Consider the following 12,713-nt stretch of genomic DNA (forward strand, 5'->3'; position numbering starts at 1 on the left):
TCGTTCAAACACAGGAGTGTAGTAGCCTCTTCAGTACTTTGGCCTCTAATTGAGCAATGGAAATAACTATCACCATAGAGATGGATGCACTAATATTTTTAAACAGAATGCTGCTGGGAGATTAAAACAAAATCTTCCAGTTCTTGCTTTAGCGGGTGCAGTCTTTAGTATGTGAATCAGATGTCACTCTGTCTCCTCTCCTAGCTTCTTTGCCATTAAAACAGTCATTAGTGGAGTAGACTTCTGTTTTGGATTGTTTTAAATCTCAGCCATAACAACTGTGCTGTGATTTTTTTTTTTTCCTAGAATGGATGAGAAAATATCTTATTGGGGAAACCCAGTGTTTTGATTTGATGGGAGGAAGGAAGGCTAACTTCAGCACTACAGCCAGTATAATTTAAATATAACTCACAAATGTCTACAGCAGGAACTAGAAGATTCAGACTGTAAATTCAATGCCCTGGAGCTCTGAAGCAGTGTCTCTTGATAACCACCATCCTTTGTAAATCAAAGTCAAAATTTGATTTTTTAAAAAATTTATTTATTTTATTTATTTATTTTTGGCTGCGTTGCGTCTTTGTTGCTGCGTGTAGGCTTTCTCTAGTTGTGGCGAGCGGGGGCTACTCTTTGCTGGGGTGTGCGGGCTTCTCACTGCGGTGGCTTCTCTTGTTGTGGAGCACAGGCTCTAGGCGCACGGGCTTCAGTAGTTGTGGCTCGCGGGCTCTAGGGAGCAGGCTCAGTAGTTGTGGTGCATGGGCTTAGTTGCTCCGCGGCATGTGGGATCTTCCCAGGCCAGGGCTCGAACCTGTGTCCCCTGCATTGGCAGGCGGATTCTTAACCACTGCGCCACCAGGGAAGTCTTCTCAAAATTTGATTTTGAAGGAGGATTTAACTATGAACTGTTAACTGTGATTTGTGAGGTTGAAGGATATAACTTCTACCTTTATGGAACAGATAGCTGGATAATGCATGTGAGGTTACAACAGTCTTTTCCCAGCAGAAGACTCCTTGTTAATTTAAAACCAGGGTTTACTAGATTGGCTTGGATTTAATGTGATCCAGTAGTCTTTTTCAGCTGAGCAAACACTTAATCATTAACCACATGTTATGTGTGTTATGAGGGGTTGGGTTTGCACAGGCAAATAAGCCTCAAGCCCTGTTTTTAAGGAGTTTACCATCCAGCAGGGTTGACAGAGCTCTGCACAGCCTCCTTAAAGTCAGCTGCAGGGGAGACCCCTAAGGAGGAGGCCCTGACCTGGGATGCATCACTTGAGTTGGGCCTTGGTGTGTAAGGAGGCTTTTGTTTAGTCCTGAAAGAGAGCGCCCAATTTTTCAGGCGGGAGGAGACAAGTGCTATATGAAAGCTTTTGTGATCAGGGAATCATGACATTGAAATGGGGCAAAGAATTTCTTCTCTTCCTCCCCAACTAAATAACTGTTAAAGTAAAAGCAATATATATATATAATGTATACAGTAAATATTCAGATTATCAGGAAAGATATAAAATTATAAGTAATTTACCCCTTTTCCTCCTCTATTAGTTTCTATTGCTGGTATAATTAATTACTACAACATCAGTGTTATGAAACGACACAAATTTATTATCTTAATGCTTCTTCAAGTCAGAAGCCCAGCATGGGTCTCACTGGGTTAAAATCAACATGTCTGAGGCTTTTGCCCTTTTTTCTGGCTTCAAGAGGCTGCCAGTGTTCTTTGGCCCATGGCCTCTTCCTCCATCTTCTCTCCGACCATTTTTTGTAGTCAAATCCAGGAAAGGGTCTCTGATTTTAAGGACCCAAGTGATTAGACTGGGGCCACCTGGATAATCCAAGCTACTCTTCCCATGTCAATATCCTTAATTTATCACATCTGCAAAGCCCCTTTTGCTGTGTAAGGTAACATAGTCACAGGTTCTGGGGGGTTAGGATGTGGACGGGGGGCCGTTATTTTGCCTACTGCATCCTCCCACCCTTGTTCCTTTTTTCCTTCCTACTGGTAAATTATTTGGATACCAAAGCTAGCATGTATGTAATATATATTTATTTATATGTGTTTATTTAAGTTTTTAATCCCATGTTTGATCATACTATGTAAAGTTATACCTTAAAGCACTTTCCTTTTATTAGCATTCACTGAACTACCTGTTTTATTGTAAGTGCTGTAATTGGATTCTAGTTATTAGCTGTTACTTTTTTTTGAAGGTCACAAATAATGATGGAGTGACCATCATTGGACATACATCTTGACATTCTTTTCCACACATGTCCTTAAGGAAAATACACTGAACTGCTGGAATTAGAGTAGATGTGGGTTGTTAGTTTTGAAAGAAGATTTTGAGAAATTAATAAAAGGGAAAAGAAAAGGAATGCATAATACTGAAGAAAGTAAGCTCTTTAAAAGCCTTAAAGAAGGAAGCGAGCATTAGTTTATGGTTTGTTATGTGCCAGTCACAGTGCCACAGAGTGACTTCCTTTTTCTCACGTGATATTCCACTGTGGTACCAAGAGAGCGGTTCTTAACCCCAATCTGCCGCTGAGGGAAGTGAGCGGTAGTAGCTCGTGTGACTCGCCCCACGTTGCAACTCTAGGGTTCACATCACCCCTCGTCCCTCAGGGACAGTGGGGACCTCTTAAAGTTATAACCCCTACATCTCAGTCCTCAAGTGTGGGCAGCATACCCAAATGGTGACCCTTTTGATACCCTTAGATTGTTTAGCTCTTTGAATATTTGAGGTGCCCTCATAGGCATTATTTTCACTTAACATAAGGTCTCACAGAACGAGTGGCTTTTTTTTTTTTTTCGCGGTACGTGGGCCTCTCACTGTTGTGGCCTCTCCCGTTGCGGAGCACAGGCTCCGGACGCTCAGGCTCAGCGGCCATGGCTCACGGGCCCAGCCGCTCCGCAGCATGTGGGATCTTCCCGGACCGGGGCACGAACCCGCGACCCCTGCATCGGCAGGCGGACTCTCAACCACTGCGCCACCGGGGAAGCCCAGAACAAGTGGCTTTTAACTAGTTTTAAATGGAGCACTGCTGGCGCACAGCACCCTAGGGGGACTCACGCATTGTGGTCGCTGGCTCTGGCTGGGCGGCTGGGTCTGCAGCGAGTGGGTGAGTCCACCTTCAGCCAGCCCTCCGCGAGTCGTCCCTGACGGGCTCTGTCTTAGGGGATGACGTGGGCCTTGTCCGTCCCAGACTGAGCTGGGGCTCACGGTAACCAGGGCAGCTGCTGGTCTGGAGACCTTGTGACAACAGGAGTTCTCCTGGCACTGGTCGCTCTGGGATGTTCGCGTGTTGGTGTTTGAAGCTCCTGAAGCCCCTAGATAAGGACATTTAGGGGTGCTTCTTCAGAAGAGCTTCCACACACCAGGTGCATATAGTTGCTGCCTTGGTCTGGCCTGGCAGGCCCAGCGGTGGCTGGTAGGTGGTGTATACCAGGCTGCTGGCTGTTAGCCACCTCATTCTGGAAGAGGGCAAGGGGGTTGGAGTCCACGGTAAACTGACCTGGATGCAGTGATGGTTTTGCCACCGGGATCATAAAAATCAGGGTGCTGTGTGCTGTTCAGGGTACACGGATGACTTTGACGGCTCAGGCCTTATTCCACTTGCTCTCATACAGAAAGAAGCATGATCGTGTGTGCAAAATTGTGTTTATTGCTTCTCCAGAGCGAGTGGTGGTTGATTAAAGGGTGTCAGAACCGCCTGCTTTTTAGCCTGTTTAGCTCGGCTCTAGCTGGCCTGGGCCCAGGGCCTCTGTGTTCCTGGGCTTCTGTCACTTAGAAGAGCTGCATGGCAGCACAGAGACAAGGGGCTGGTTGTGTGAATTCAGACCAGTGGCAGCTGCAAGAAAGGAGAGTGATAAAGTCCTTCTGTTTTCCTTTCACTCAACTCTGAGGGCTACTTTAGGATTTTTATAACATTACAGCATTCCTTAGGAAAGCTTGACTTGGAGCATTTATTCTAAGGATTTTAGGGATTTTTTGTGAAGGGAGGTGCTGCCTGTCAGAAGGACCATCTGACAGGGATGGAGCTCTTGGCTGGACCTAGCTACCATCGGGCTGTGTGACCTTGTGCCAGCCACTCCCCTTCTCTGGTCCTGTGAGCCAGGGAGCTGGGACTAGAGCAGCCAAGTGATTCGCACTCAGTACCAGCACTTTGGGTACTGGTACACTGGTACTAGGACCCTGGGTCCCAAATGACATACTTTGCTGAGGATTTGGAGCCCAACAGAGCTGCTTCTGATTGCTGGGTCGCAGCACTTATGAGCTCTGTGAGTCCAAGCAAGTGACTTCACCTCCTCGGCCTCCGTGATCAGATGGGGATAAAGTCACTTGGATCACGGGGTGGTCGCCAAGATTCAGTTCAGTTAAGTGAGGTGCTGCACGAGGAGAGCACTTTGCCACGTGGCTGGCTCCTGGTTAGGGTGCAGCTAAGTGTGGCCGCCGTTACCTGTGAGCTGCGTGGTATGAGGGCCTTGCAGCGCCCCTTTACTTCTTGTCATAGAGCGAGTGCCTCCCGTAAGCCTTAATTACAGTGAAAAAGATTCTGATAACTGTGGACCAGTGGGAAGTCCTTTCTCCCAGGGTTCTCTGTTCTTTCCCGTTACTTTAATTTGCTCCTTGAGGAGTTAGTGACCGACTTGTGGGCTCTGCTTACTGGGCTTCCCTTTAGGAAGATGATTCTATAACATGAAACAAAGCTAAAAACAAACATGGTCCAAGGGACTTCCCTGGTGGTCCAGTGGTTAAGACTCTGTGCTTCCGCTGCGGCGGGTGAGGGTTCGATCCCTGGTTGGGGACCTAAGATCCCGCACGCCGAGTGGCAATGCCAAAAAAATAAAAGTGGTCCAAATGGCTCAACTTGGGCCTTCTCACTTTGGAACTTTGTTATTTCAACATGGCTTTTTCATGGTTCCTAACTTTTGTTATTAGCAGACAAATTTGTGAGGCATAGACGATGCAGAGGAAAAATGCAACTCTTTGTTTTCCTTGAGAGAGAATACAGGGATGTGTAAGGAGGAAGGCTTAACCTCTTCCCAAATATGTATTGAACTCTGCTATTTTTAAGACATTTGGAGATGCAAAAATGAATTCAACTGATGTAGTCCTTGTCGCCATAGAGATTGGTTTATTGGAGCAGGGCAGCCATTAAATTATAGAAATAATGATTTAATTATAGTTGTGATGGTGCTAGGAGAAATACAGTGTATAATATGTGTGCAGTGTAGGATCGCATGGGATAGGGAGATCAGAACATCGCCCTGGGGCAGTGGCTTCTAGCTTGAGATCTGAAGGATGAGAGGGGAGTGTGCCAGGGGAGATGAGGAGTGCGTCTCTCCAGACAGCAGGAACACATGGGCAAAGGCAGAAAGGAGCTAGGCTCCTTAGAGCGACTGCAGGAAGGCCAAGGTAGCTCAGAGGCCAGCAAGCTCTGGGGACAGAGGGATATGGATCATTCAGAGAGGTTGGCAGGGGCTGGACTGTGCTGGAAGGGCCTGGACATCCAGGATCCAGATTTTTTTTTTAATTTAGTATTTATTTTATATTGGAATATAGTTGATTTACAATGTTGTGTTAGTTTCAGGTGCACAGCAAAGTGATTCAGTTATACATATATACATATTCATTCTCCCTCAGATTCCCTTTCCATATAGGTCGTTACAGAATATTAAGTAGAGTTGCTTGTGCTATATAGTAGGTCCCCGTTGATTATCTATTTTTTATATATATAGTAGTGTGTATATGTTAACAGGATCCAGATTTTATTCCAAAGAGCAGTGGGAAGGATTGAGCCAGAAAAGGGCCTTGATGCAATTCATATGTGTTTTTAAGAGATCACTCTGGTTTCTTAGTGGAGCTTAGATTTGGGGGCTAGGAGCATAAAAAAATATGGGAAGACCAGTTTGGAGGCTTCTGCAGCCATCCAGGTTTATTATGATGACCTGTTTCTCAAGTGTGGAATGGAGATTAATATTTAGGAGGCACAGTGCACAGGACCACCAGATTGACAGGATGGGAGATGTGAGGGAGGGGAAGGAGCCCAGATCAGTTCCAGTCCTGAGGAACTGGGAGGAGTGTGGTACCATCTGAGCAGATAGAAAATTTGGGGGGATTGTGGTTTGGGCGGGGATGGAGATCTGCTGGACACACTCCTTCTTCTTTGGGGATGCACTCCCCCCTAGATGTTGTGTTGCTTGCCCCCCATCTCCCTCAGGCCTCTGCTCAGATGGCCCCTTGTTAGGGAAACCTTTGGGGACCACGCAGTGGTCCTCCCCGCTGCACCTTTCACCGTCTGACAAATTGTTTATTTCCTTATTTATTTAGAGTGTATATCCTCTTAGGAGGATGTGCGCTCCTTAAAGGCAGGAGTTTTTGTTTGTTTTATTCTCTGCTGTGTGTCTATAGCAGCTAGAACAGTGCCTGGCATATAGAAAGCCCTCAATAAATACTCGTTGAATGAATCATGAGTTTCATTTTCATTCTGGTTTTAATATCCTTTCCAAACTTGAGTGACTTTTAATTAACCTGAGGCTAGAAAGAGGCGTAGTGACACTGTTCATTTGACATATCAAGTCTTTTTTTTTGTTTGTTTAGGCAGGATGAGTAGAAAAGTTTGATTTTCTTCTTTTTGTTTTTGCTTTTTTTTTTTTTTTTTTTTTTTTGCGGTAGGCGGGCCTCTCACTGTTGTGGCCTCTCCCCTTGCGGAGCACAGGCTCCGGACGCACAGGCTCAGCGGCCATGGCTCACGGGCCTAGCCGCTCTGCGGCATGTGGGATCTTCCCAGACCGGGGCACGAACCCGTGTCCCCTGCATCGGCAGGCGGACTCTCAACCACTGCGCCACCAGGGAAGCCCTTGTTTTTGCTTTTTAATTTCAGTGTTAGAAATGGTAGAAGAGGGCAGTTATGAAAATATTTGAATATCACATCTTTTAAAATTCTTTACAGATCAGTATAAACATGTAGCCCTCCATCTGATATATTGTTCAGACTTGGGGCTAAATTATAGCACATTGTAATTCCTCTGAGCTAATTATTTTTCTGGGAGCGGTCATTGACTTTTTGATTGCATCTTTTTTACTTGCTAGGGAAAGGTATGGAGGTTAGGATCCAAGCTTCCTTAAAGTAGAAATCTGAGGGCAGCACAGGATAAAAACATTTTGTTAGAGATATTGCTGGATCCCTGGGTCTCTACACAGCCAGTAATTTGAAAGTGCTAGTAGTTCATAAATGGTTTCCTAAAATCTTTTTTACTTTGGGTTCTAAATCAATTGCTATCACTTGTAAACAGGATCTATACTTGTGAAAGAGAAGGCTGTATTTGTAAATAAATGGTTACGGGTACAGCTGTTGAAGTCACACCTCTGTTTGAATCCCCCCCTCCCCCCCCAATCACTTACTAGCTTGTGACTTTATATAAGTTACTTAACCTCTTCCTTTAAAATGGGTATTACCAAAACTGTTTTATTATTTGAGGGGTTAGGGGAAGACAGATATTCATTATTGTTACCATTTATAAGCTTAACATAATTGATGGTATTACTAAATAGGATTTAAATGTAGAAGTATCTTAAAGAGAACTGTGTTATAGGGTATAACTGGCTCACTCCGGTGTTCCCCAAACTTGCCTGAACATAAGAATCGCCTCGAAGTGCTTGTTAAAAATATAGATTCTCAGGCAGCACCCAGATTTACTGACTTAAGTCTCCAGAGGAGGGGCCTGGGCATCTTGCTAAGTAGGTGGGGTGATGACACATCCTGGATTTTGTGAGACTGTCCTTGCTTCCAAATATTCTGCTTCGTAGATTCTAGACGTGTGTTTATACTTGTCAGATTATATCCCAGTTTTTAGACAGGTAATAGGTCACCGTTTATATAGGCCACCTTATTCAGAATCTTCTCTCTAATCAAAGCAGACATAACATGCTTCTGGGTTCCCAGGAACATGAGAGGATTTATAGCTCCAGTACAACAGTGTTGGTGTAAGTTACTCAGCTTTCTTGGCTTTCTTTCTCTTTACAAAACCTATCTGATTTTAGTAATCTGCTCTGTGAAATATACTCAGGGGCACATCAAGTATCTTGATGGCCTTCTGTCCTCCTGAGTCTCTAAGGCGTCAGTTACTCCAGGCTGTCAGAGTGGCAGTGACCGTGGATGCACTGTCTCTGCAGGGAGGTGAACCCCAAGCTTTGTTCACTGAAGGCCAAGCCTGCAGAGCTGCTCTTTCCTCCTCTGAGAGCTGGGAACCAGGAAGGAACGTTTCACTCCACTGCACTTAGGACAGCGTGTTCTTAATCAACTGTTACGGAAAAACAGCATTTTGTTGTTTTCACACAAGCCTGCAAGTTCATTTCCCTTCTCTGGCCCAGGCAGTAACTAATCATTTCCCTATCAGTGACAAAGGAAGATGAACATCTAAAACTTTTGATCCTGAAAGCTGAACTTTCTGCAGACATCACAAGTGGAGTTCACACCTCTTTGAGGAATACAGGATTCTCATCGTCTCTAAGGCAGTACCTCTCCATGCCAGGTAGGGCTAGGGGTAGCTGTTTTTTCATATAAGTCTATGAAGATTTAAAGAATTTTCTCTAACAGTCATTTTTCATATGGTTTCATACTGATAGTTTATTTCAGGTTAGGCTTAATGGTATCTTTCTCTTTATATTATCATGGGAGAAATGGATTTATGGTACGAATCTTACTTGGGTGATAAGTTCATTTTCTGACCTGTGACAAATCAATCTACTTTTTGGAGCTCTTGTTAAAGTGGAAAAGTTGATGTACGTTTGTAAATTTGCACATTTTTACTTTCTTAGAAAAAGCCTGTGAGGTCTTGAGGGCATCTACCTAAATACATTTAAAGTTGAGGATCTGGATATTGAAATGGAAGGCATTTCTTCCTTTCTTTTCTGCCCTAGTATTCTCACATGACAAAACTTTGTATCTGCGCAATATTAAGTAACAGAATCCTGAAATTTTAGTGAATTTAAGAACAACTCATTTGGAAACTGTTGTGAAATGTGGGCAGATATTTGTCATTCTGTGGGCGGACCTAAAGGACTGAACCTTCCCGGTATTAAAGGCAGGAGGCGGGTCTGTGTGCAGGTGAATTTGTCACCTTCTTCTGTCATGTGGGCAGATAGCAGGAAGCAGAAGGAAGCAGGCCCTCAGTGGGGACTCCCCTTGACTCCCTCAGGAGCTCAGCTATGGGATGAGTCTGGGCCTGCATCTTTCTTTCCCAACTTCTCTTGCTGTTCTGGCTTTTTTTTTTCTTTTGTCATCTGAAAATCATCTTTGTGTGGGGAGAGGCTGGAGGTGGAAATTTAAGAGTCTTCATTTTACAAGGAGTAGAGATGATTACCCAGGTAAGTGGTGTTCTGATCAGTCATAGCCACAGATTGATACCTTGTCAGGTGAGCTGCCTCTCGGGAAGGAGGGAGTTTGTGGAAGAACAGCCAGGCAGCTGGGCACTCCGGTCCTGTTGACAGGGAAGAGGCAAGGCCCACGCCAGGCATTTCTAAAGTGCAAATACAGCACGTAGTAAAGACACCATCTTGGTCCACAAAGCAAGACCTCTGGTTAAACAAACTAAAAGCCATCCAACCAACCAATTCCTCCTTTCCTCCAGCAAATATACGTATACATACATACAACAAAAATGGACAATGATGCAAGAAGTGCAATTTTAACTTTGTTAAATACCCATACTTAAAATTGCAATTGTTTATGTAACTATGTCTAATTATCTAAAAAATAGTCCCGGGCTTCCCTGGTGGCACAGTGGTTGAGCGTCCGCCTGCCGATGCAGGGGACACGGGTTCGTGCCCCGGTCCGGGAAGATCCCACATGCCGCGGAGCGGCTGGGCCTGTGAGCCATGGCCGCTGAGCCTGTGCGTCCGGAGCCTGTGCTCCGCAACGGGAGAGGCCCCAACAACGAGAGGCCCGTGTATCGCAAAAAAAAATAAAAAATAAAAATAAAAAATAAAAAATAGTCCCAAGGTTTTTTTGCTAGGGTTTTAATGATACCACGTATTTTAACGTCTTTCCACATTGTCTAACCTAGGAACATAGGAACCCGAGGTTCCTATTCCACCCCTTTTTTTTTAAGCTCCTGCAGCACGGAATAGATGACAGAGCACCTTATAAGGACTTAGAGACGACCTGTTGAATTGGATTGAAGCATGACTCAGTCCCTTTACGTAGGTGGAACTCTGCCTTACTTGCTTGTGGGTGTGCACATATTCATGATGTTTATTTACAAGCTGTCTTAGCTAAAGAAATGCCTGCTACTTTTTCTTAGTCTGTGTGTGAATCATATGGAGTTACCTCTGCAAATTAATTTCTTTAATTAACCCAGAGAAGAGGGAAAAATCAAACATGTTTCATTAAGTACTCTGCCTAGAGTAAATTAAAAATGTAACAAAGTACCTTTGTGTATAATACAAAATTGTGTATAAAATGATGTCTAAAACAGATAATTGTAAAGAGTTGAATTCTCAGCTCATTTCATTTTGGTCAGAATGATAGTTTGTTGACAGGTTTCCCTCCTGGTCTCTAGTCCTCAGTATTGAAGGGAAGGTCCCAGGGATGTGCTGTGAATGGACAGGGAGAGGAGTTCCTCCACGTGAGGTGAGAGGCACGGAAATGGGAGGCACATCAGGGCACATTTGAGGAAGCACAGGTGTTATCGTCAGCACATAAATCACGAGAGGATGACAAGAGATGAATGTGGCGAGGCTGGGGTACTCCATGAGGATCCTGGATGTCCAGAGAGCATGTTACTCTTTGGATTTTAAGCAGGAAGGGACAAGATACAATTTCTGCTTCAGAAGGTCTCTATACCCTTTTGGATTGTGGGCTGAAGGCTACGACTGCAGTAGCAGCTCCAATTGCTGCTCCCCCAGCCCTCTCTCCCTGTCTCTGGTTTATTTCCTTGGAAGCCCTTGTCACCAGAGTACACAGTGTATGCTTTATTTACTTGCCCTTTGTCTGCCTTTCCTAACTACAATGTAAACTTCCCGAGGGCACGGATATAACTTTTCCCACTGCAGTATCTCCAGTGCTACCACCACGCCCGGCAAGTAACAGGTGCTCAGCAAATAATTTATTAACCAATCAAATGCATGAGTCAGTTTCTGAAATCAAAGTGTGTCATTATTCTCCTCACAGATTTTATAACTGATTACAAAAGGAAAAAATAGTAACAAATCAGTGGGGAAACTGGACAACACCATAAACAAGGGGTCAAAATTAACATCACCAGTGAGGGCTGGTGAGTGTCACATGCCTCTGGATGTCATATCCCAGCCAAGAAGGCCGAATCCGAATCTAATTGTGAATAAACACCAGAGAAACCTAACTTGAAGGATATTCTCTAAAATAGTTGGCATGTATTCCTCGAAAATATCAATGTCATGAAAGACAAAGAAGCTGAAGAACTGTTTCAGTTTAAAGGAGACCCAAATTAAATGCAATTTGTGATCCTATGCTGGGTCCTAGGCAAAAGAAAACTTCCATGAAGGACATTAGGATACTTGATGAAAGTGAAATATGCAAAGGGGGCGGGGGAAACAGATTGTGAGCTAGAGTGCTTCAGTGTAATTGAACTCTGGATAAATTGTCATGATTCAGAAGCTATATCTCTGGGTGGCTTGAGCCATGCCTCAGGACCCAGGGAAGCAGAAGAAAGATCTGTAGGCGCAAGAACCCTAGAGTGGGATTCCGGAGACCTGGCTCTGCTACTGAAGCCGAGGGGCCATGTTTCTTCTCAGAGGTTGGAGTTCTGAGGCTCAGAGACTCTCTGGCTGTTACATAACTTTGAATCTGAGCAGCAGACTTAGTCCCAGTGCTGTGAATTTTAGGCAGAGGTGATAGGAACACCTACCGGTCAACTGTGGCTGCCTTTTGGGCTAGGATTCAAAAACCAATGAAAGAGGAAAAAATAAGACAGTAACTGACAGGGTAACCTATTTATTCGCACTGACATTCTTATTCTTACTTGTCAGTTTCTTCTTGGTGGTCAAATCACAGTGAATACTCAGAGGGAGGTGGAGATAGAGAGAAGAGCTAAGTATTCAAAACATACAGTTTGGGGAGAACGTATGATCTTTCTGTCATTTAGAGTGGTGAAGCTAATTGCAGGGATTTATTTTATAGGGCAGTAGCTTTTAAGCCCAATTCCTTCTGCCTGGTTCCAGTGATCACTGAGACCCAGTGATGATAGATACTCGTTGACCCTGAACCTTTCTAGGATTAAAGAGTTCTCTGAAAAATCAGCTGAGATACCTCATTAAATCTTTTTATTTTTTCTAACATCTTTATTGGAGTATAATTGCTTTACAATGCTGTATTACTTTCTGCTTTATGACAAAGTGAATCAGTTATACATATACATATGTCCCCATATCTCTTCCCTCTTGCATCTCCCTCCCTCCCACCCTCCCTATCCCACCCCTCTAGGTGGTCACAAAGCACCGAGCTGATCTCCCTGTGCTATGCGGCTGCTTCCCACTAGCTATCTATTTTATGTTTGGTAGTGTATATATGTCCATGCCACTCTCTCACTCTCTCACCTTACCCTTCCCTCTCTCTAGTAGGTCTGCATCTTTTATTTTATTTTATTTTATTTATTTATTTTATGTATGTATGTATGTATGTATGTATTTATTTATTTTGCGGTATGCAGGCCTCTCACTGTTGTGGCCTCTCCCGTTGCG

General features: G+C 44.2%; 1 protein-coding gene across 6 annotated transcripts in view; it reads left to right on the plus strand.

Moving 5' to 3' along the window:
* The window catches only part of SGMS1 (sphingomyelin synthase 1), a 292,102-nt gene that overhangs the window by 102,197 nt on the left and 177,192 nt on the right, over positions 1 to 12,713 (plus strand). Inside the window, exon 1 of one of the 6 annotated variants that reach the window (XM_081223547.1) lies at positions 8,432 to 8,527. The exons of 4 other annotated variants lie outside the window; for them this stretch is intronic. The gene's annotated coding sequence lies outside the window, so the exon portion shown is untranslated. Of the gene's footprint in view, positions 1 to 8,431; positions 8,528 to 9,182; positions 9,363 to 12,713 lie in introns of those variants that run through there. One more of the 6 variants, XM_081223546.1, reaches the window with a different exon arrangement.

This window comes from Mesoplodon bidens (assembly GCF_964165515.1).
Source record: "Mesoplodon bidens genome assembly, chromosome: 1".
Classification (NCBI taxonomy): Eukaryota; Metazoa; Chordata; class Mammalia; order Artiodactyla; family Ziphiidae; genus Mesoplodon; species Mesoplodon bidens.